We start from the raw sequence: 26606 nt of genomic DNA, 5'->3' as shown, positions 1-26606 counted from the left end.
TCGAATGAAGAGTGGGTGGAGGGGTATATGTAGCCTCCACACAAATCTAACCATTACACACAATTTGCCAAACTCGGTGGGACCGAATGGTTAAACTCGGTCGGACCGATTCAGCAAACCTAGTGACCGTTAGGATTTTCGGTGGGACTGAGATGCAACTCGGTAGGACCGATATGGTTAGGGTTAGGGCATAACGTAATCTCGGTGTGACCGATTACACAAACTCGGTGGGATCGATTTTGGTAATAAGCTAACCAGAGAGTTGGTCAGTTTAACTCGGTGGGACCGATTCGCTCATTTCGGTGAGACCGAAATGTTACAAAAGGGAAACAGAGAGTTTACATAGCAATCTTGGTGGGACCGATCGCTCATCTCGGTAAGACCTAAACGTTACGAAGGGAAACAGAGAGATTACAATCCCATCTCGGTGAGACCGAGATCCCTATCGGTGAGACCGATTTGCCTAGGGTTTGTGGCAGTGGCTATGACATTTGAAACTCGGTGGCGCCGGATAGAAAGAACCGGTGGGGCCGAGTTTGACTTCTAGTTTAGGTCATATGTGGATGTGGGAAGGTAATTGAGGATTTTGGAGCATATCACTAAGCATTTTGAGCAAGCAAGCCATTAAGCAACACCTCATCCCTCCTTGATAGTATTGGCTTTTCCTATAGACTCAATGTGATCTTGGATCACTAAAATATAAAATGTAGAGTCTTGAGCTTCAAGCTTGAGCCAAACTTTTTGTCCTTAGAATTTTGAGGTATCCACTTTCCTCATCCATGCCATGCCATTCATTGAGCTTTTCCTGAAATATTAATCTTGGAATAATGTTAGCTCAATGAGCTATATGTTGTTAGGAATTACCAAAACCACCCAGGGATAGTTGCACTTTCAGGCAGCATATTTATCCGCTCGTACGTCAAGGGATAATTCTCCCATCCAGATGACCTTAATGCCACCGTCTCGTCACCCTTCTGAAGATTTGTACCGAGCACAAAATTTGCTACGTCGAATAGGGATGGTGTCTATTTATCACAAACTTCTACAGGAATTTTGATTCTGGTTTGTAGGTCAGCGATGCTATTCAAATCAAGCTTGTACGGCTCCAGCTTCTGTTTGTCCCCTTCGATGGCTGCCCCACAGAAGTATACGTCCTCCCGAGACAAGAAATCGTGAAGCTCACCTGGTATGGAGGGTGAGTGCATGATGTGGTACACCAAAACATCTTCTTCGAAGCATAGTTGAAGGACGGCGGCGCGCTGGATCTTCCCAGGGGCACGCTCCGTGTACTCTGCGTCGAGACCGATGACCCTCGTCTCTACCTTTTCGAGGGAGTTGGATACGTTGTTGATCCACTGCCGAACAACCCTTGGGTGGACGGTGACGATGGCAACTATGCGCATCGAGCCTTCCACGAGGACATGTTGGATGCTAAAAACCAGCATCTCGATCTGTATCACCATTTGGAACCGCTGGAACGGAGGGCTATGGTTTGGAGAATTAGGATTAGATGGCTAGTCTAACTGAAGTTGTAGATGATTATTTAAAGAGGTTAAAACAATGTGAACGCAGTGGAGTTTGGATGCAAATGAAGACGAAGGGGAGGTGAAGAAGCCGAGGAGAATCGGTTCCCGATGGAGAAGTAAATGTGAGAAGTGGCGTGCAGGCAGTTGATTAGACGGCTAGGTAGACTAAACGAAAAGGCTATGCGGGTAGACTGATGAGTCGTACATGTTCGTGTACGTGCCCATTCTGACACCTATGCAAACAGATAAAAAAATGTGTCGTAGTTTTTTTTTTGAGCGCGTGAGTGGGAGACACAACATTCTCTGGTTAAGGAATACTCCCTCCGTTTAGGTGAGTATAAGTCACCTTATGAAAATCAGGTTTTCCCAAAACCTTTAGGCATGGAGCATTAACTTCCTGCTCAATCCCCTCCCAGCCTCGTTAGCCAGCGTTCTCTTCCTCTGTTGCCGCGTTCTACCTTTCCATTTTTCCTCTTCTCAAGTGTGGAACGATCTGCATGCCGTCCTTGATGCACCAGAACGACCACTGCATGCATCGCGGCAGAGCGTCGATTGGGCATGCAAGAGAATTTGGTTCTGCTCGCAATATGGATGATACTGGAGTACTCATGTACCTACTGGTAGTAGTAGTAGTAGTAGTACAACTATGGTACACATGATGGTCAAAATACTATTCATCCGGTCCTCACAGTGAAGTGACAACTGTTGGGGAACGTAGTAATTTCAAAAAATTTCCTACGCACACGCAAGATCATGGTGATGCACAGCAACGAGAGGGGAGAGTGTTGTCTACGTACCCTCGTAGACCGGAAGCGGAAGCGTTATAACAACGCGGTTGATGTAGTCGTACGTCTTCACGGCCCGGCCGATCAAGCACCGAAACTACGGCACCTCCCAGTTTTTGCACACGTTCTGCTCGATGATGATCCCCGGACTCCGATCCAGCAAAGTGTCGGGGATGAGTTCCGTCAGCACAACGGCGTGGTGACGATCTTGATGTTCTACCGTCGCAGGGCTTCGCCTAAGCACCGCTACAATATTATCGAGGATTATGGTGGAGGGGGGCACCGCACACGGCTAAGAGATCAATGATCAATTGTTGTGTCTCTGGGGTGCCCCCCTGCCCCCGTATATAAAGGAGTGGAGGAGGGGGGCCGGCCAAGGAGGGTGGCGCGCCCAAGGGGGGAGTCCAACTCCCACCGGGAGTAGGACTCCCCTTTTTCCTATTAGGAGTAGGAGAGGGAAGGAAGAGGAAGGAAAGGGGGGCCGGCCCCCTTTCCAATTCGGACTGGGTTTGGGGGGGGCCCTCCCTTGCTCCTTTCCCCTCCTTTCCACTAAGGCCCAATAAGGCCCATATACCTCCCGGGGGGTTCCGATAACCTCCCGGTGATCCGGTATTGTCCCAATCTTACCCGGAACCTTTCCGGTATCCAAATATAGTCGTCCAATATATCGATCTTTATGTCTCGACCATTTCAAGACTCCTCGTCAAGTCCGTGATCACATCCGGGACTCCGAACAACCTTCGGTACATCAAAATATATAAACTCATAATGAAACTGTCATCGCAACGTTAAGCGTGCGGACCCTACGGGTTCGAGAACAGTGTAGACATGACCGAGACACGTCTCCGATCAATAACCAATAGCGGAACCTGGATGCTCATATTGGATCCTACGTATTCTACGAAGATCTTTATCGGTCAGACCGCATAACAACATACGTTGTTCCCTTTGTCATCGGTATGTTACTTGCCCGAGATTCGATCGTTGGTATCTCAATACCTAGTTCAATCTCGTTACCGGCAAGTCTCTTTACTCGTTCCGTAATACATCATCTTGCAACTAACTTATTAGTTGCATTGCTTGCAAGGCTTAAGTGATGTGTATTACCGAGAGGGCCCAGAGATACCTCTCCGACAATCGGAGCGACAAATCCTAATCTCGAAATACGCCAACCCAACATGTACCTTTGGAGACACCTGTAGAGCACCTTTATAATCACCTAGTTACGTTGTGACATTTGGTAGCACACAAAGTGTTCCTCCGGTAAACGGGAGTTGCATAATCTCATAGTCATAGGAACATGTATAAGTCATGAAGAAAGCAATAGCAACATACTAAACGATCGGGTGCTAAGCTAATGGAATGGGTCATGTCAATCACATCATTCTCCTAATGATGTGATCCCGTTAATCAAATGACAACTCATGTCTATGGTTAGGAAACATAACCATCTTCGATTAACGAGCTAGTCAAGTAGAGGCATACTAGTGACACTTTGTTTGTCTATGTATTCACACAAGTATTACGTTTCCGGTTAATACAATTCTAGCATGAATAATAAACATTTATCATGATATAAGGAAATAAATAATAACTTTATTATTGCCTCTAGGGCATATTTCCTTCATTCTCCCACTTGCACTAGAGTCAATAATCTAGATTACACAGTAATGATTCTAACACCCATGGAGCCTTGGTGCTGATCATGTTTTGCTCGTGGAAGAGGCTTAGTCAATGGGTCTGCTACATTCAGATCCGTATGTATCTTGCAAATCTCTATGTCTCCCACCTGGACTAGATCCCGGATGGAATTGAAGCGTCTCTTGATGTGCTTGGTTCTCTTGTGAAATCTGGATTCCTTTGCCAAGGCAATTGCACCAGTATTGTCACAAAAGATTTTCATTGGACCCGATGCACTAGGTATGACACCTAGATCGGATATGAACTCCTTCATCCAGACTCCTTCGTTTGCTGCTTCCGAAGCAGCTATGTACTCCGCTTCACATGTAGATCCCGCCACGATGCTTTGTTTAGAACTGCACCAACTGACAGCTCCACCGTTTAATGTAAATACGTATCCGGTTTGCGATTTAGAATCGTATGGATCAGTGTCAAAGCTTGCATCAACGTAACCATTTACGATGAGCTCTTTGTCACCTCCATATACGAGAAACATATCCTTTAGTCCTTTTCAGGTATTTCAGGATGTTCTTGACCGCTGTCCAGTGATCCACTCTTGGATTACTTTGGTACCTCCCTGCTAGACTTATAGCAAGGCACACATCAGGTCTGGTACATAGCATTGCATACATGATAGAGCCTATGGCTGAAGCATAGGGAACATCTTTAATTTTCTCTCTATCTTCTGCAGTGGTCGGGCGTTGAGTCTTACTCAACTTCACACCTTGTAACACAGGCAAGAATCCTTTCTTTGCTTGATCCATTTTGAACTTCTTCAAAACTTTGTCAAGGTATGTGCTTTGTGAAAGTCCAATTAAGCGTCTTGATCTATCTCTATAGATCTTAATGCCCAATATGTAAGCAGCTTCACCGAGGTCTTTCATTCAAAACTCTTATTCAAGTATCCCTTTATGCTATCCAGAAATTCTATATCATTTCCGATTAGCAATATGTCATCCACATATAATATCAGAAATGCTACAGAGCTCCCACACACTTTATTGTAAATACAGGCTTCTCCAAAAGTCTGTACAAAACCAAATGCTTTGATCACACTATCAAAGCGTTTATTCCAACTCCGAGATGCTTGCACCAGTCCATAAATGGATCGCTGGAGCTTTCACACTTTGTTAGCTCCTTTTGGATCAAAAAAACCTTCCGGCTGCATCATATACAACTCTTCTTCCAGAAATCCATTCAGGAATGCAGTTTTGACATCCATCTGCCAAATTTCATAATCATAAAATGCGGCAATTGCTAACATGATTCAGACAGACTTAAGCATCGCTACGGGTGAGAAGGTCTCATCGTAGTCAATTCCTTGAACTTGTCGAAAACCTTTTGCGACAAGTCAAGCTTTGTAGACAGTAACATTACCGTCAGCGTCAGTCTTCTTCTTGAAGATCCATTTATTTTCAATTGCTCGCCGATCATTGGGCAAGTCAACCAAATTCCACACTTTGTTCTCATACATGGATCCCATCTCAGATTTCATGGCTTCAAGCCATTTTGCGGAATCTGGGCTCACCATTTCTTCTTCATAGTTCGTAGGTTCATCATGATCTAGTAGCATGACTTCCAGAACAGGATTACCGTACCACTCTGGTGCGGATCTTACTCTGGTTAATCTACGAGGTTCAGTAGTAACTTGTTCTGAAGTTTCATGATCATCATCATTAGCTTCCTCACTAATTGGTGTAGGTGTCACAGAAACCGGTTTCTATGATGTACTACTTTCCAATAAGGGAGCAGGTACAGTTACCTCATCAAGTTCTACTTTCCTCCCACTCACTTCTTTCGAGAGAAACTCCTTCTCTAGAAAGGATCCATTCTTAGCAACAAATGTCTTGCCTTCGGATCTGTGATAGAAGGTGTACCCAACAGCCTCCTTCGGGTATCCTATGAAGATACATTTCTCCGATTTGGGTTCGAGCTTGTCAGGTTGAAGTTTTTTCACATAAGCATCGCAGCCCCAAACTTTCAGAAACGACAACTTTGGTTTCTTGCCAAACCATAGTTCATAAGGCATCGTCTCAACAGATTTTGATGGTGCCCTATTTAACGTGAATGCGGCCGTCTCTAAAGCATAACCCCAAAACGATAGCGGTAAATCTGTAAGAGACATCATAGATCACACCATAGCAAGTAAAGTACGATTACGATGTTCAGACACACCATTACACTGTGGTGTTCCGGGTGGCGTGAGTTGCAAAACTATTCCGCATTGTTTCAAATGTAAACCAAACTCGTAACTCAAATATTTTCCTCCACGGCCAGATCGTAGAAACTTTATTTTCTTGTTACGATGATTTTCAACTTCACTCTGAAATTCTTTGAACTTTTCAAATGTTTCAGACTTATGTTTCATTAAGTAGATATACCCATATCTGCTTAAATCATCTGTGAAGGTGAGAAAATAACGATATCTGCCACGAGCTTCAACATTCATTGGACCACATACATCTGTATGTATGATTTCCAACAAATCTGTTGCTCTCTCCATAGTACCGGAGAACGGCATTTTAGTCATCTTGCCCATGAGGCACGGTTCGCAAGTACCAAGTGATTCATAATCAAGTGGTTCCAAAAGTCCATCAGTATGCAGTTTCTTCATGCGCTTTACACTGATATGACCTAAACGGCAGTGCCACAAATAAGTTGCACTATCATTATCAACTCTGCATCTTTTGGCTTTAACATTATGAATATGTGTATCACTACTATCGAGATTCATCAAAAATAGACCACTCTTCAAGGGTGCATGACCATAAAAGATATTACTCATATAAATAGAACAACCATTATTCTCTGATTTAAATGAATAACCGTCTCGCATCAAACAAGATCCAGATATAATGTTCATGCTCAACGCTGGCACAAAATAACAATTATTTAGGTCTAATACTAATCCCGATGGTAGATGTAGAGGTAGCGTGCCGACCGCGATCACATCGACTTTGGAACCATTTCCCACGCGCATCGTCACCTCGTCCTTCGCCAGTGTTCGCTTAATCCGTAGTCCCTGTTTCAAGTTGCAAATATTAGCAATAGAACCAGTATCAAATACCCAGGTGCTACTGCGAGCTCTAGTAAGGTACACATCAATAACATGTATATCACATATACCTTTGTTCACCTTGCCATCCTTCTTATCCGCCAAATACTTGGGGCAGTTCCGCTTCCAGTGACCAGTCTGCTTGCAGTAGAAGCACTCAGTTTCAGGCTTAGGTACAGACTTGGGTTTCTTCTCCTGAGCAGCAACTTGCTTGCTGTTCTTCTTGAAGTTCCCCTTCTTCTTCTCCTTGCCCTTTTTCTTGAAACTAGTGGTCTTGTTGACCATCAACACTTGATGCTCCTTCTTGATTTCTACCTCCACAGCTTTTAGCATTGCGAAGAGATCGGGAATTGTCTTATCCATCCCTTGCATATTATAGTTCATCACGAAGCTCTTGTAGCTAGGTGGAAGTGATTGGAGAATTATGTCAATGATGAAATTATCCGGAAGATTAACTCCCAGTTGAATCAAGTGATTATTATACCCAGACATTTTGAGTATATGCTCACTGACAGAACTGTTCTCCTCCATCTTGCAGCTATAGAACTTATTGGAGACTTCATATCTCTCAATCCGGGCATTTGCTTGAAATATTAGCTTCAACTCCTAGAACATCTCATATGCTCCATGACGTTTAAAACGTCGTTGAAGACCCGGTTCTAAGCTGTAAAGCATGGCACATTGAACTATTGAGTTGTCATCAGCTTTGCTCTGCCACACGTTCTTAACGTCGTCAGTTGCATCAGCAGCAGGCATGGCACCCAGCGGTGCTTCCAGGACGTAATTCTTCTGTGCAGCAATGAGGATAATCCTCAAGTTACGGACCCAGTCCGTATAGTTGCTACCATCATCTTTCAACTTTGCTTTCTCAAGGAACTCATTAAAATTCAATGAAACAACAGCACGGGCCATCTATCTACAATCAAACATAAACAAGCAAGATACTATCAGGTACTAAGTTCATGATAAATTTAAGTTCAATTAATCATATTACTTAAGAACTCCCACTTAGAAAGACATCCCTCTAATCTTCTAAGTGATCATGTGATCCAAATCAACTAAACCATAACCGATCATCACGTGAAATGGAGTAGTTTTCAATGGTGAACATCACTATGTTGATCATACCTACTATATGATTCACGCTCGACCTTTCGGTCTCAGTGTTCCGATGCCATATCTGCATATGCTAGGCTCGTCAAGTTTAACCTGAGTATTCTGCGTGTGCAAAACTGGCTTGCACCCATTGTAGATGGACGTAGAGCTTATCACACCCAATCATCACGTGGTGTCTGGGCACGACGAACTTTGGCAATGGTGCATACTCAGGGAGAACACTTTTATCTTGAAATTTAGTGAGAGACCACCTTATAAAGCTACTGTCAATCAAAGCAAGATAAGATGCATAAAAGATAAACATCACATGCAATCAATATAAGTGATATGATATGGCCATCATCATCTTGTGCTTGTGATCTCCATCTCCAAAGCATCATCATGATCACCATCATCACCGGCGCGACACCTTGATCTCCATCGTAGCATCATTGTCGTCTCGCCAATCTTATGCTTCTACGACTATCGCTACCGCTTAGTGATAAAGTAAAGCATTACAGGGCGATTGCATTGTGAGGGAGTCCTGAATTAGGGGGTGTTCGGATAGCCGAACTGTACCTTCAGCCGGACTCCTGGACTATGAAGATACAAGATTGAAGACTCCGTCCCGTGTCCGGAAGGGACTTTCCTTGGCGTGGAAGGCAAGCTTGGCGATACGGATGTTCAGATCTCCTACGATTGTAACCGACTCTATGTAACCCTAACCCTCTCCGGTGTCTATATAAACCGGAGGGTTTTAGTCCGTAGGACAACATACACATCAACAATCATACCATAGGCTAGCTTCTAGGGTTTAGCCTCTCTGATCTCGTTGTAGATCTACTCTTGTACTATCCATATCATCAATATTAATCAAGCAGGACGTAGGGTTTTACCTCCATCGCGAGGGCCCGAACCTGGGTAAAACTTCGTGTCCCTTGCCTCCTGTTACCATCTGGCCTAGACGCACAGTTCGGGACCCCCTACCCGAGATCCGCCGGTTTTGACACCGACATTGGTGCTTTCATTGAGAGTTCCTCTGTGCCATCGCCGTCCGGCCCGATGGCTCCTACGATCATCAATGGCGATGCAGTCCAGGGTGAGACCTTCCTCCCCGGACAGATCTTCGTCTTTGGCGGCTTCGCACTGTGGGCCAATTCACTTGGCCATCTAGAGCAGATCAAAAGCTACGCCCCTGGCTGTCAGGTCAGATTCGGAAATTTAAACTACACGGCTGACATCCGCGGGGACTTGATCTTCGACGGACTCGAACCACCGCCGAGCGCGCCGCACTGTCACGACGAGCATGATCTAGCTCTGCCGCCGAACAGTGTCCTGGAGGCTGCATCCGCATCGGCTCCGACCCTTAGTTCGGAGCCAACCGCGCTGATCGAGGATGGGCGGTTGGACGCCACCTCGAGGGCTGTGATCCCAATGGCGGTTGAGACGAACACCAGCCCCGTACTCTGCGAGACTCGTGACTCCACGGAGCTGGATTCTTCTCCGGACTCCAAACCCTCCGTGCCCCTGCTGATCGAATCCAATTAGGCGCCGATCATGGAGTTCACTGCCGCAGACATCTTTCAGCACTCGCCTTTTGGCGATATCCTGAAGTCACTGAAGTCTCTCTCTTTATTAGGAGAGCCCTGGCCAGACTATGGTCAGCAAGGTTGGAGTACGGACGATGAAGAAATTCCAAGCCCACCCACCACCCACTTTGTAGCCACCGTCGACGATTTAACCGACATGCTCGACTTTGACTCCGAAGACATCGACGGTATGGACGCCGATGAAGGAGACAATGAAGAACCAGCGCCTGTTGGGCCCTAGAATGCCACCTCGTCATATGACGTATACACGGTGGACGCACCAAAAGATGACGACGAGGAGCGGAAGGACGCACCGAAGGCCTGTTCCCTCGAAAAGCAGTCAAAACGGCTACGCAAGCGCCGCCCCAAATCCTGCCTCAACATAAATAGCGATCACACAGACCCAGCGCTGGAGCAGGGCGAACCGCTGCCGGACAACGGCAATCCGGATATTCAAACCGAACAAACAAATCCTATCAGGGATAATGGTCCGGACGATATGACACCGGACAGGCACCCGGAGCATCAGAATGCCCGCGAAAGGCTCGTTGCCACCGCAAAGAGCCTTAAAAAGCAGAAGCGAAGGCTCAAGGCCGCGCAAAACAAACTCCAATTCAGATGGAGTAAAATAGTTAATCCAGCAGCAATGTACGGCGACGATCGCCCCTCAAAGAGCTACCCAAAGCGGAAGCTGCTACCCGAATTCGATGAGGAGGCCTCCAGCCCCCCACAACCAAATATCAAAGCAACCACTTGGTCGGATAGACGACCCCTCTATCAACACAGAACGACATACAATGCCGCTCACAATACAACACGCGACCCATGTGAGGGCTCGCACCCAAAGGACGGCGCAACAAGATCCATCTATGGACCACGCAAGCGCGCCCCAGCATACAATGCAACACAACAAGCATCAGAACAACGCGGTACACCCAGTTACAGGGGTGCCGCACACCCCCTATGTTTCACCGATGAGGTGCTGGACCATGAATTTCCAGAGGGATTCAAGCCCGTAAACATAGAGGCATACAATGGGACAACAGATCCTGGGGTTTGGATTGAGGACTATATCCTTCATATCCATATGGCTCGAGGAGATGATCTCCACGCCATCAAATACTTACCCCTCAAGCTCAAAGGGCCAGCTCGTCACTGGCTCAAAGGCCTCCCCGGAAGCTCCATTGGAAGTTGGGAAGAGCTCGAAGACGCCTTTCGGGCAAATTTTCAAGGAACTTATGTCCGACCTCCGGATGCGGACGATTTGAGTCATATAACCCAACAGCCCGGAGAGTCAGCCCGAAAGCTTTGGAACAGGTTTCTCACTAAAAAGAACCAGATTGTCGACTGTCCGGACGCCGAAGCCTTGGCAGCTTTCAAGCATAGCGTCCGTGACGAATGGCTCGCCAGACACCTCGGCCAAAATAAGCCGAGAACGATGGCCGCATTGACAAACCTCATGACCCGCTTTTGCGCGGGTGAGGACAGCTGGCTAGCCAGATGCAGCACCAACGAACCCAGTACATCTGAAGTTAGAGATGGAAACGGGAAATCACGGCGCAACAGCAATAGCAAACGCCGGAATAAAGTAGACAGCACGAAGGGCACGGCAGTAAATGCCGGATTCAAAAGCTCCCGGCCAGGCCAAAAGCCGCCCACTAAAGGCACCAGGGATGAACCGTCCAGACTCAACAGAATTCTGGACCAGGTATGTCAGATACATAGTACCCCTAGCAAGCCCGCTAATCATACCCACAGAGAATGTTGGGTCTTCAAGCAGTCCGGCAAGCTCAACGCCGTACACAAGGGGGAGGATACACCAAGTGAAGACGAGGATGAGCCTCCCAAGCAAGACACTGGGGAACAAAAGAAATTCCCCCACAGAAGTCAAAACAGTAAACGTACTACACATGATCAAGGGAAAAAACAATGCGGCACCCCTAGAAAAATATACCCAAGTGCCTGTCACCACGAAGTCCTGCCAATGGTCGTCTCAACCGATCATTTTCAACCATCGCGATTACTCAGCAAGTATCCGACACACAGGATGGGTTGCCTTGGTATTAGACCCAGTAATTGGCGGATATCACTTCACACGAGTCTTGATGGACGGCGGCAGCAGCCTAAACCTAATATACCAGGATACAATCCGCGGGATGGGGTTAGACCCAACACAAATTCGCCATAGCAATACTACCTTCAAAGGAGTAACGCCAGGCCCAGGGGCTCGTTGTATGGGCTCCCTCCTACTACAAGTTATATTCAGCTCCCCCGATAACTTTCGTAGCGAGCATTTAACCTTCCACATCGCTCCGTTTCAAAGTGGCTATCAAGCACTCCTCGGGCGCGAAGCTTTTGCTTGCTTTAATGCAATACCACACTATGCCTCCCTCACACTCAAGATGCCCGGTCCACGCGACATCATCTCAGTGCACAGAAATATCAACCGATCTCTGCGCACCGAAGAGAGTGAGGCTGCCTTGGCAGCCACACACTAAAGGCGCCCGGACTAGCCAAAGCACCCTATAGGTCGTCAAGACCTCAGACACAACTAATCGAGTCCGGCGCCGCTACTTATACCGAATAAATGGTCACACCCCTATTACAAGGGGCTCAACGTGCGCGGACATGTGGCCATTCCTCCTCATCTTGAATTATGCATAGTTTTTTAATTATCTTTTTGCACGACAACCTTTTTCACCTAAATTCCTCTCTTTTGCAGATGATCATCGTGCCACACCCGTCTAGGATACGGCACAACGGAGACACAGGCGCAGACGTGCAGCAGGGACCCGCTCCAAAGATTCTTTTTAGATTAAGACCCTGCGTAAACCTTTTTTACTGTCTCTTGTTGATACATATCCACCATTGAGAAGGATGCTGACATCTTGGCATGTGGCCACGCCAGACCAATGCACGTACCTGGACATAAGGGGCTTCTTACGAAGGCCATTATTTCGGCCCGGTTTATACCACAAAGACCGAATACCTTAGGGAGTGTTCGGCGTCGCGAGTTTGGCCCTATATGCATCAGCTCCGAATCATTGTCTTTGGTCAAATGTTGGGTTTGCCCGGCTCCTATGTTTTGGTGCCTTACGTTCCGCTTTACGGGCTAAGGTAGCACCAGGAGAACTACTGCGATTGTGCCCTGGTTCATCCGGACGAGCACCTCAATAGAGAAAGCCGAAAACTGACTGTCATGATCTAGCGCGAGACTGGTCAACCACTCGATGACCCATGGGAATGTTAGAATTCCTCCGCATTAATGAAGGGCCGTTTTCCGGCCAGGCATATACGCACCCCGGGATCGGGAGAATGCGGGGCCACCGGGGGCTATCTAGTAGCCCCATTGTCAAACTCCTATGGCTAAGTGAAAGTGTTAAAGCATTATAGTCCGGTTGCCTCGCTTGCTCCGCTATCACCTCCTTAATAGGACCAAGACGTTGGGTTAAGTGTGAACGCGTGTTTCTGCGAACACCTCCGCATTATATGCGTGGGGGTTGAAGCCGACGACTGCAATCTTTCAGGTTATACACATGTATACATAAACGGCCGCCCAGGAGTCATCACATTACTTTCAGGCAAAAGTATAAAAGTAGCCTTATGAAAATTTATAAAAGCATTTCGCTTACAATGAGATTACATGTCACTCAAACATAATATTTTTTGAGCACTGGGTCTCTATCAAACGAGCACCCTCAAGAACTTCCTCAAAGTAGTGCTCAGCAGCCCTTCGACCTATGGCCGAATCCTGCGCTGCAACCATGGTAGCAGCCATCTCTGCCCAGTATGCTTTAGCACGGGCAAAGGCCATTCGAGCGCCTTCTATGCACGCCGACCTCTTTGTCGCATTTATGTGCGGCACCACATCAAGGAACTGCTGCACCAAGCCGAAATAGCTGCTCGGTTTCGACCTTCCTGGCCATAGCTGATCCACAACAGACCTCATGGAGAGTCCGGACAACCTATTTAGTTTGGCCCATTCGGCTAATTGGCCCGTCAATGAAAGCGGACGCTCGGGAGAAAGGAATTGTTTCCAAAACAGCTGGTCTACTTCACGGTCCGTCTGACTCTAGAAGTATTTGTCCGCATCACTAGCGCTCGCCGCCAAATCCATATACACATCCCCCGAACTCCACAGCCGATCCAGAGGGGCATACCGTGGATCTCTGAACTTCCTCTGCAGCATAAAGGATTTCCTGGCTACAATATCCCCGGCTTCCCGCAGCTCCTCCTTCTTTGCCCTCATAGCAGAGCGGAGGTCTTTTCCTATTGCAGCAGCTTTCTCAATGTCCGATGCCTTCGCCTGGTTTTCCTTTTCAAGAGCCCGGCAATGGTCGACGACGGCTTTCAATTCTACGGCCATATTGGCCATCTTATCCTGGCTCTCGCCATGCGCGGCCTTCTCGGCTCGCAACTCTTCGGCCGCCTTCAAAGCAGCCGCATTACCCAATCTCGCTTGTTCCTTGGCTCGGGCAAGTTCCGCCCGCAAGGCTTCAACAGTGGCAGCTCCATCTACAGTAATAACATGTTAAATATACTGGCTTCATGCTGCTCTTACTATGCGGCGTTTACCAGATAATAACACCTACCCTGCGCCTCGTCAAGCCTTTTGTTAACAAGCTCGATGTCGGCATCTGCCGCATCCAACTGCCGTTTTAAATGGGCAAACTCGCTAGTCTGGCTAGCCACCGGAGCTTCCATCACCTGCTCATAAAAGCAGTATGGTTACTACTTGGGATTATGATCATCTGATCATCGTCGTTCTCAACGACAACCAGAGTCTCAGGGGCTATTATCTACACAGGGCACACTTAGCATGTGCAGGACTATCATACATTATTTTAAGTACCTCAAAACCAGTCAGTAGACTCATAAAAGCTTTATGCAATCCGCTTTCGGCGGACGAGATTCTCTCCATCACCGTATTCATCAGCACACTGTGTTCATCTGAGATGGCCGCTCGCCCCACCAACTCCCTCAGAACATCCGACCGCACACTAGACGGTGCCGGACTCGTTTGTCTGCTCTCTTCGGGAGCCGGACACTGGGAACTTCAGGGGTCGACGAGATTTTCTCCTGGCCTCGCCGGGCTCGGAGAGGCCCTCCGCGACGACACTTCAGGGTCGCCCGCTTCTGAAGCGGAGGAGTCCGGAGGAGGCGTTTCGCTCTCCATCATCTCTGGAAGAAGATCCCCTGAAGACGAGCTCATTTGAGAGGGGCTAAGGCCCAAACTGCAAAGATACATGCAGTGGTTACCTTCTCAGAAGAAAAGACGACATATCTATACTGTCAAGTTATTTTGGGTCACTTACGACTCGTGGGAGAATTGATCCCCCCGCGAACTTTGTGCGGCAACCGCACCCCCGGGGTAGGACCCTCTGTGGGAGACTTCTTCTCCCGTTTGGAAGCTTCGGCTTCAGAATCGCCAGACGCAATCCTTTTCCTCTTCTGATCATCTTCCTTCATGGAGATGCTCGCTCCCTCGGCTAGAGCGGCCAGCGTTGGGGGCCCACGACCGCCCGCATTTTCCTTCAAGGGCTCCGGGCAAGGTGCGGTCTGGAGCATCTTTTCCAATATCGGATTTTCCAAACCCTCGGGGAGGGGGACCGAGCACCGAATCAACTTCACTTTTGTTAGCCAGTCCTGGTCAAAAAGCAAACTCTTAGAAATAACTTAGCATCAAAGGAGAGGTAGTACGCTCGGTCGGAAGACACCTTACCTGCTCGGCGGCGCGGTTGCTACTCAGGCCTGCGTCCTCGGTGATTTCCGGACACTCCACTTGAGGTCCGAAGAACGACTTGTACATCTCCTCGTGCGTCAGGCCGAGGAAATTTTGAATGGTGCGCGGTCCCTCGGGATTGAACTCCCACAAGCAAAGAGGCCGGCGTTTGCAAGGCTGGACTTGACGAACCAGCATAACTTGTGTTACCGCGACCAAACTAAAATCTCCATTAAAGAGATCTTGAATGCGGCTTTGCAGTATAGGCACGTCCTTGGCCGGACCCCAACTCAATCCTCTGCTAATCCATGACATCAGTTATGGAGGAGGGCCCGGGCGGAAAACGGGGGCGGCCGCCCACTTGGCACTTCTAGGAGCCGTGATGTAGAACCACTCATGTTGCCACAATTCAGACACCTCTGGAATGAAACCTTTGGGCCACGCAGCTCCCGTCATCTTGCATATTGAGGCACCTCCACACGCCACATGTTGCCCCTCGATCATCTTCGGCTTTACTTCAAAAGTCTTGAGCCATAGGCCAAAGTGAGGGGTAACCCGGAGGAAGGCCTCGCACACAACAATAAACGTCGTGATATGAAGAAAGGAGTCCGGAGCTAGATCATGGAAATCTAGCCCGTAGTAAAACATCAAGCCCCTGACAAAAGGATCCAATGCAAGGCCTAGACCTCGGAGGAAGTGGGAGACGAACACGGCGCTCTCGTTGGGTTCGGGGGAGGGGACGGCCTGCCCCCGGGGAGGCAGCCGATGCAGAATCTCGGCGGTCAGATATCTGGCCTCCCTCAACTTTTTGACGTCTTCTTCCATGACGGAAGAAGGCACCCATCGGCCTTGAAGGCTAGATCCGGACATGACTGAAGGTTCGGAGAACCTGACCCGAACTTTGGGCGTTTGAGCTTGAGGTGGGGGAAGGATTCGACTGAGCATGGGAGGGAAAAATAAAAGGCCTCATCCCTTTATAAAGAGGGTGGATATCAAGCGTCCTCTCCGTGTCCGTTTGGACTTGCCTATGATCTAGGAGTCCTAGAAGCGGTTGGGTTACCCACGCCCGTATTGATGAGAATCCCGGAATAAGGGGACACGATCTCTGCTTTGACAAGACGTGCCAAGGAAACCGCCTCGCATAACGCGCTGAGGTGCGATAATGAAATGACTCGGATAAAGGCTTGGCCGTGGTGTGTCACGCTACGGAATACGTTAGCAGATTAGATTTGTGTAAATATTATTCTCTCTATGGCAATATGTGGAAACTTATTTTGCAGAGCCGGACACTATCTTTGTGTTCAAAATCTTCTATGAAGTACTTGGAGGAGGAACCCGCCTTGCAATGCCGAAGACAAACTGCGCGCCGGACTCATCGCCATTGAAGCCTGGTTCAGGGGCTACTGAGGGAGTCCTGGATTAGGGGGTGTTCGGATAGCCGAACTGTACCTTCAGCCGGACTCCTGGACTATGAAGATACAAGATTGAAGACTTCGTCCCGTGTCCGGAAGGGACTTTCCTTGGCGTGGAAGGCAAGCTTGGCGATACGGATGTTCAGATCTCCTACGATTGTAACCGACTCTATGTAACCCTAACCCTCTCCGGTGTCTATATAAACCGGAGGGTTTTAGTCCGTAGGACAACATACACATCAACAATCATACCATAGGCTAGCTTCTAGGGTTTAGCCTCTCTGATCTCGTGGTAGATCTACTCTTGTACTATCCATATCATCAATATTAATCAAGCAGGACGTAGGGTTTTACCTCCATCGAGAGGGCCCGAACCTGGGTAAAACTTCATGTCCCTTGCCTCCTATTACCATCCGGCCTAGACGCACAGTTCGGGACCCCCTACCCGAGATCCGCCGGTTTTGACACCGACACATTGCATACAATAAAGCGACAACCATATGGCTCCTGCCAGTTGCCGATAACTTGGTTAGAAAACATGATCATCTCATACAATAAAATTTAGCATCATGCCTTGACCATATCACATCACAACATGCCCTGCAAAAACAAGTTAGACGTCCTCTACTTTGTTTGTTGCAAGTTTTACGTGGCTGCTACGGGCTTAGAAAGAACCAATCTTACCTACGCATCAAAAACCACAACGATAGTTTGTCAAGTTGGTGCTGTTTTAACCTTCGCAAGGACCGGGAGTAGCCACACTCGGTTCAACTAAAGTTGGAGAAACTGACACCCGCCAGCCACCTGTGTGCAAAGCACGTCGGTAGAACTAGTCTCGCGTAAGCGTACGCGTAATGTCGGTCCGGGCCGCTTCATCCAACAATACCGCCAAACCAAAGTATGACATGCTGGTAAGCAGTATGACTTATATCGCCCACAACTCACTTGTGTTCTACTCGTGCATATAACATCAACACATAAAACCTAGGCTAGGATGCCACTGTTGGGGAACGTAGTAATTTCAAAAAAATTCCTACGCACACGCAAGATCATGGTGATGCACAGCAACGAGAGGGGAGAGTGTTGTCTATGTACCCTCGTAGACCGGAAGCGGAAGCATTATAACAACACGGTTGATGTAGTCGTACGTCTTCACGGCCCGACCGATCAAGCACCGAAACTACGGCACCTCCAAGTTTTTGCACGTGTTCTGCTCGATGACGATCCCCGGACTCCGATCCAGCAAAGTGTCGTGGATGAGTTCCGTCAGCACGATGGCGTGGTGACGATCTTGATGTTCTACCGTCGCAGGGCTTCGCCTAACCACCGCTACAATATTATCGAGGATTATGGTGGAGGGGGGCACCGCACACGGCTAAGAGTTCAATGATCAATTGTTGTGTCTCTGGGGTGCCCCCCTGCCCCCGTATATAAAGGAGTGGAGGAGGGGGCCGGCCAAGGAGGGTGGCACGCCCATGGGGGGGAGTCCAACTCCCACCGGGAGTAGGACTCCCCTTTTTCCTATTAGGAGTAGGAGAGGGAAGGAAGAGGAAGGAGGAAGGAAGGAAAGGGGGGGTCAGCCCCCTTTCCAATTCGGATTGGGCTTGGGGGGGTCCTCCCTTGCTCCTTTCCCCTCCTTTCCACTAAGGCCCAATAAGTCCCATATACCTCCCGGGGGGTTCCGATAACCTCCCGGTGATCCGGTATTGTCCCAATCTTACCCGGAACCTTTCCGGTGTCCAAATATAGTCATCCAATATATCGATCTTTATGTCTCAACCATTTCGAGACTCCTCGTCAAGTCCGTGATCACATCCGGGACTCCGAACAACCTTCGGTACATCAAAATATATAAACTCATAATGAAACTGTCATCGTAACGTTAAGCCTGCGGACCCTACGGGTTCGAGAATAATGTAGACATGACCGAGACACGTCTCCAGTCAATAACCAATAGCGGAACCTAGATGCTCATATTGTCTCCTACATATTCTACGAAGATCTTTATCGGTCAGACCGCATAACAACATACGTTGTTCCCTTTGTCATCGGTATGTTACTTACCCGAGATTCGATCGTCGGTATCTCAATACCTAGTTCAATCTCATTACCGGCAAGTCTCTTTACTCGTTCCGTAATACATCATCTTGCAACTAACTTATTAGTTGCATTGCTTGCCAGGCTTAAGTGATGTGTATTACGGAGAGGGCCCAGAGATACCTCTCCGACAATCGGAGCGAAAAATCCTAATCTTGAAATACGCCAACCCAACATGTACCTTTGGAGACACCTGTAGAGCACCTTTATAATCACCAAGTTACGTTGTGACGTTTGGTAGCACACAAAGTGTTCCTCCGGTAAACAGGAGTTGCATAATCTCATAGTCATAGGAACATGTATAAGTCATGAAGAAAGCAATAGCAACATACTAAACGATCGGGTGCTAAGCTAATGGAATGGGTCATGTCAATCACATCATTCTCCTAATGGTGTGATCCCGTTAATCAAATGACAACTCATGTCTATGGTTAGGAAACATAACCATCTTCGATTAACGAGCTAGTCAAGTAGAGGCATACTAGTGACACTTTGTTTGTCTATGTATTCACACAAGTATTACGTTTCCGGTTAATACAATTCTAGCATGAATAATAAACATTTATCATGATATAAGGAAATAAATAATAACTTTATTATTGCCTCTAGGGCATATTTCCTTCAACAACACCCTGCGCCTGACACTAGTCCAGGCGGCGTGTTCGGGTTACCAAAGTCAGCCTCACCCTGTGCACATTGCAGTCTGTCACCGCCGCTGTACAGCACATTGGCGCCTCGCCTCGTCTCCCTCTCCGCTCCCATAGCACCACTCCATCTCCATCTCCTTCTCCGTCTCCATCTCACTGTGCCCCCGTGTACCGTCGCCTCATTCGCCTCCCCCAGTACCACTATTCCCTCGCTAGCCGCTCCAGCACCGACATCCTTCTCCCCCGTAAATCAAGACCCCTTCCAAACTCCACCATGGCCGAACGCGAACCGCGCAGCATCCATATGAGCCGCGATTGGAGCAATCTCCCCAGTGACATCCTCAACCTCTGTTGTTCGTGTATGGATATGTTGAGCGGCGTGCGGCTGGCTGCATGCTCGAGGGACATGCACATGACCATCATCGAAGCGAGGCCTAAGCTTTTCAAGACACCCTGCTTGCTGCTATCTGGTCTTGCGATATTGGCTCACCATGATACGGAGGCGTGCATGATGCCCCTTGACTTCAATCCGATCTCCATTAGCCGAAACTTCTTTGTAGGTATGTAGTGGGTCGCCGTACATCATTTCCCTCGAGATCGATCCGATCACCATCGCCCGAAACTTCTTGGCAGGTATGTACTGGGTCGGCATGAACTCCCACTGGATGGCTGCCTTCAGAGAAGACGGTAAAAAGTTGGTGCTCGTGAACTTCCAGACCTCCCATGAGATTATCCTTCCTCCGTTGGATTATATAGAGTATTACCATCACGGTCCAAGTCATCTATATTACTACGTCAGTTGGACAGACCTTGTTTTGCAGAAGATTGTAATCTGCCAAGTGCCCACACGACATGCGAATTACGCAGACTTCAAGCTAATTGCCTTGTTCGACCGCGGACTCGCCTATCTTTATGCCGGTGCCTTCTTTAGCTGGAGAAAACTCGGCTTGCAGTGGATCATTGTCAAAGCTGATACACACTTCTGTGATGCTATTGAACACAATGGCATCATCTACGTGATCGATAAAGCATATGGCACCACGTAATGCTGGGACGGCGCATGTAAGTTGTTTCCTCTCATGTTAATGATGACGCCATGACACTGTTTGAACTTTTTGTGATGATTGGCATAACTCTGTTTGAGCAGAATTTGAGTAGAACTATGGCAATGTATTAGAGACGCCGTAAATCAGCTATATTTGGAATGAGTTAATTCATGCGATTGTGACCATGTCATTACAGCCAATTTGTACCCTGAATAATCAAACGGTTAGGAATATATGGATATTATCCTTATTTTATAGTAATCTATATACTACTACTAAATATGAGTGTGTATCAATGGCCATGTTAGTTTCCTCATTTTCATGATGTAGAAACATGCACCACACTGTTGGTTTCATCTAACCATACATTAGGGAAGTAAATGTGCATATGGAGAACTCTATATTTGGAAGTACTGAAATCCTGCAATGCTTACCATGTGTACATACCTATATTCGCCCTTCAGCAATCAATGGCTAGAATAATATCCTCACAAAAATTGTGCCCGCATAACACGAGTATATAACAATGCATGGTCTATTAGTTACCTTGAAGAATTTGTTTGTGAGGACAGAACATGATTACATAACATGCATGACATGGTAGTTTCCTGTGAAGAATCGATTGCGAGATAACATGAGTATAACCATGCATGGCACTTCTATATTTTCGAACCCAGTATACATTTCCCTGTATTTTCCTCCCAGTTCCAACAGGGACATATCAATGTTGTTTCTTGCATTATCCTACTCATACTCTGAACAATGCTGATCTTACATTAACAATGTATGTCCTTTTTGATATGATGCAGTGTCCCTACAGTTACTGCCCTTTGTAATCACACCACCTTTGCCAAAAATAGGGAAGCACAACTGGTTCCTCGCTCGATCAAATGATGGCAAAAGACTGATGATCATTCGGACACATGAGCCGGAAAAGTTATATTGCAAAAACCCCACTGTATACAAGCACCGTGTAATACGTGAGTATCCGGACAGTGGCTGTTACGTCTATGAGCAGGATACCAGCTTGTTGGGGCCTTTAGGATATTTTAGTTGGAGGCGGGTAAATAGCCTTGGTTCACACTCTCTGTTTCTCGGACTCAATTATCCGATTAACTAGGAGATCACCGTTGGCAAGGACCTTGATGGCAGAGAGGCTCTGTTTGCTATGGAAAACTGTGTCTACACGGCGAGCCCTAGGAGTTCGGGAGCAAACTCCCCTGATTGTGAATGATACAGCCTGCAGCCAAAAGAAGCTGAGAATGATAAAGGCATCCAGATTAACTTTGATCCTTGGATGTCTCAATTACGACAGGCAGTGATGTGGTTCGAGCCTTCAGGTTGATAGGTAATTGAGCTGTTGCATCAAAAGGATGGAGTACTGGTGTCTCCGGATCACTGGTCGCTGAAGCGGGGCTGCAAATTATGATGGTGTTGGATCATCTCTTCGAATGACTTTGTTGTCTTTGCTGCTGGTTCTGGATGGGTAGTTCTTTCTTTTGTTATGCATATTCCTTGTCATTTGGTCATCCTCGTCTATGTCACTCTTACTATGTAATAGTTGCTTCTGTTTAGAATGTCATTCTCGTCTGGATCACGAGAGTCTGAGCGCTGCAGATGGGTGCGTTTTGGTGGTGTAGCAAGACTTCTTATGAACTATCATGTCTTGTTGTTTATGTCAGTAGTAGTCACAAGTCAGTGTTTGAATGTTGTATATATCGTTGTTTGGAACTGTTTATTGTCTCGAACTACTGGTGGGCTAAATGAGGGCATCACCATTCTCCAGTGTTCAGAGTTTATCTCCTTTTTTTCAAGTTATATAATTTGAGATCAGTGTCTTTTCTATGATGTACACTTGTTTGGGCCAGTGAGGTGTCGTTGAATATGGGCCGAGTAGTAACACAATGCCAAACAGGTCAATTATGACTCTCAGGCCGAGCTCTCAAAAGATCCTGAAAAAAAGGTCGGGCTCTCCAAAAAAGAATGAATAAGGACTCTTAGGCCGACATGTGGGCGCCACCGGTGTTTTCGTGCGCTTGCGCGCCGAGAGCATATTGGCGCGTGCTCGAAATTCATGCTACCTTTTCATCCGCAGTCTCCCGCCCCTCCCCCACCTCTGGAATCTCGATTCCTACTCCAGTTCCCCCAAATCCCCCTCCAGTACTCCCTGTACTCAAGCGCACTATCATGTCGCCGGTCAACGCGGATCTCCGAGCCGGAGATCCTGAGGTCTGTCCTGCCTTCGGTCGCTGCGTGTTGTCGCTCAACAGTGGCATGACGGCGCTTGACGACCAGTTTGCCGGCAAAGTGCTGATGGTAACCATCAACGGCGACCGGCCTCCCGTCTCGCCGGATGACCTTGTCAAAGCTCTTGGCATTGCGCATGGCATCCAAATAAGTGACTTGCTCGTCGAAGTCTGTCCGCCACCGGCTGATTTCTTCGTCAGGTTCCGGACAACTTTCGACTGCAGTCGTGTGTTCGAATCTTCCCGGTGTTTGTTCTGCGATGGCGTGCTGGTGAGCTTTGATCGGTGGCACCCAGGATGGGGCTCGGTGCCCTCTGAGCTTGAGTTTTTAACAAATCTTACCTTCCACGGCATGCCTCGACGTGCTTGGAACAACGAGTCCATGAACGAGCTTATCAACGACCTTGGAAGGTGAGCTCGTAAGTATGTTTGTTCCTCCAGACAGCTGGGCTCTGACGGTTATGGCATGGATGAAGAAGTCGTCCACCATACCGAAGGTGATTGGTGTTGAGATACCGGTGCAGGAACCAGGGTTGTACTATTCGTCGCCACCAAGGCCGCCGCGGACCACGTTAGGGATGTACCTGTATCGAGTGTTCGTGCATGTCGAAGAAGTGGTCAATCCATCAATCGAAGTCCTACCGCCGCCGCTGGTGCCAGGGTCCGTCGACGACGTCCATTACAGGAGTCAACGTCAGACTTCCCCGGGTTGCTCGGAACGATGGTGTAACATCCCAAAATTCTAAATTTTGGAATGTTATAATAAATAGATAGATTTGATTGATTGTTTGATTGATTGTCTGAAAGTGAGTGAATTCGAAACTTTTGAAAGTTAAATGAGAGGGAATAAAAGGACTTTCCCAAACTTTCATATTTGCTTTCTGATCTCCATGAATTCAAATTCTTTTCAAACACAAAACCCTCGAGAGAAGATGACATGACTTCTTCCATTTATTTAAATGACAAGGGGTGTTGAAAATATTTGAATTTCATTTGAAAATATTTTCGATTCTGGAACTTTATGCAACTCAATGATTTTCATCAGAGAAGATAAAATGACTTCTTCAAATTATATGAAATATGAGTTCGGAGTTTCAAAGAATTAAATTCAAAGTTCTTTTGAATTTATTTTCAATTTGGAGTTATTTGAGTTTTATTCAAATTATTTTTCTCCAAAAATAAAATACATGGAAAATAGGGTAACATGATTCCCTACAACAGAAAATTGGAGAAAAATTATTTTGAAATCATTTTGGTATTTTTAAAATGATTTTATTGAGTTTTTATTAGACCAGTAGCACTGTTCGAATTATTAGAATTTATGTGTATTTTATTTAATGCAAGAAAAATGTTCACCGTGTAGAAAATCTTTTTCTGAAAATTGTGATATATTATATGCCTATATAATATTTTTAGTTATTTTGTTTTTATTATTTTAGTTCTCTGAAAAAAAGGTTTAAAAAGAAGCTTCCCTCCGCCGAACTGGGCCGGCCCAGCTCCTGCCAGGCCACGGCCCAGCCCAGCGCGCCGCCCCGCGCCCGTCCCCGAGCTCCCGCCGGACTCCGCCGCCCGCACGACAGCGCCACCGCCGTGGTCGCCATGGACACCGCCGCCGCCTCCTTTGCCCCTTCTCCACGCCACCTCCTCCCCTCCCTATAAATCCGGAGCCCCGTGCCCCGTTTCCCTCTCTGCCGCGCCGCGCCGCCCCTCCCGCCGCATCTCGCCACTGCCGCCGTGCTGCATCACCGCCGCAGCTGCCCCTCGCCCGCGCCTTGCTCTCCACCCCGCCCATGCCCCAGCGCACCCGTCGCCCCGCGCCGCCTCTCCCCGTGCGCCTCGTCGTCTCCTCCGACGACCGGAGCCGCCGCCGGAGCCCCGCGCCGCCTCGCCGAACATCGCGGAAACCGCCGCCGTTGCCAAAAACCGATCCGTCGCCCCGATCCGCTCCGCGAACCACCGGTTCTCTTCGAACCGCCCCGAACCGGTATAAAACCGCCCCGGTCCGGTTTATTTTCCTTTAGGTGATTTCGGTTTTCGCTAAAAAAAACGGTTTAGTTTTTTTTAGTTAGATCTATTTAGAGAACGTTCTCTGTTTAGAACTAGTTAGTGAACGTTCGTTATTTAGTGTTTTCTTTTTTGTTAGTTTCGGCCAGGGACCCATCCGTGAAGATTTTATTTATAGATTAGTCCCTGATTTTCAAATGACTATAACTTTTTACTCGTTAGTCCAAATACAACGAAACCAACGCTCACGTCTTAGTTACGATCTCCTCTATCCAGTAAAACAACTTAAACATGTTTTCGAAAAGTTTAAAATTTGAATTAGATCAGATTTGAATTCAAACTTCGTTTGATCATAACTTGAGTTTCGTAACTCCGATTTAGTTGATTCTTTTTGCAAATCGAAGCTCTTGACCTAAACATTCTAATAAGGCCAAATTCACATAATTTTGGTACTGTTAGAAATTGTTTTATGTTGCAAGAGTTATTTGCTTGGTTTTGAAGTTTTTCGAATCGTCTTCTTCGTTCTTTCTGATCTTTTGAGTGATTGCTTATGTGTGGTTACTATTGCTTGCTTACGATAGATTGACCGGAGTGTGACGAGTAGAACTATCAAGAGTTATGAGTGCGAATCATCTTGATCAACATTGCAAGCAAGTTCACATTTTGATCATATCCCCTTTCATACCCAGTTTTTATGCATTAGTTTCACCCTCAAACATTGCATGACTAGGATTGATAACATGTGGGTATTGGGAAGTAGTTGATGAGGTAGGAACCTATTGCCCTGCATTCAAACCTTGGGAGTTACTATTACGTTATGCTTACATTGCCATGCTATGCTCGTAGACGTGAATTGGGTTTGAGAGTATTTCATGATAGATGTGAGATTGTTAATTAATGGTTCAACTTAAGGTGGCAACTTTAATACACATCTGGGTGGATTGCTAGGGGCACCCTGGGGATATACCAGTGGACTTGCCCGGACACCTGGGGAAATACCAGTGTTGTCCTAGGAGATCCCGGGGATATACCGTGTGATCATCCTACGGTCCGCCACCCAGGTTCAAAGGGATCATAAGATTATTCATGCTAGAAACTTCCGTGTGCAGCCACAAGCTATTATGGGCTCTAGCTTAGTTGATTAAGTCGTGTGAACTCTTACAGTGGTAGACTAGCAGATGTAGGGGCTGTAGGTGGAACGGTCTACCCATCGTAAGGTGCAAACGCTTCTAAAAGACTATGTCTCGGTCATCCGTTTCTCAAACACCTTGTAGTGCGAGAAATCCAACGGAGGAGATCGGGTCTTGTGGGGAAAAGTGCGCAAACCTCTGCAGAGTGTACAAACTAATCATGATTAGCCGTGTCCCCGGTATGGACATCTTGAGTCTTTGGTACTTGGATTATCCTGTTGATCTCATCACGTTACTTTAAATTTAGTTTGTTGGGTTTAATGATGTTATTTAATTGGGATTGAGAATGCTGTCAACCATTCTCAATGTTCAACAACCACCATGATAGTTAAATAAAATTTATTCCTTTGCAGTAGGGAAAAATTTGCTTTTCACAAAAACATTATAACCCTAGAGCCTTTCCACCAGCCAAATATGCATGTAGTGATAGCCTTTATTCATCATTATCCTCTGGTGTGAATTTGCCAGTACATTCAATGTACTGACCCTTTGTGGCTGCAACGTCTCATGTT

Source organism: Triticum urartu, chromosome 5A (genome assembly GCF_056163025.1).
Source record: "Triticum urartu cultivar PI428250 chromosome 5A, HENAU_Tu73, whole genome shotgun sequence".
NCBI lineage: Eukaryota > Viridiplantae > Streptophyta > Magnoliopsida > Poales > Poaceae > Triticum > Triticum urartu.
The sequence above is the reverse complement of the archived record's forward strand: the minus strand, read 5'-3'. Positions refer to the sequence as shown.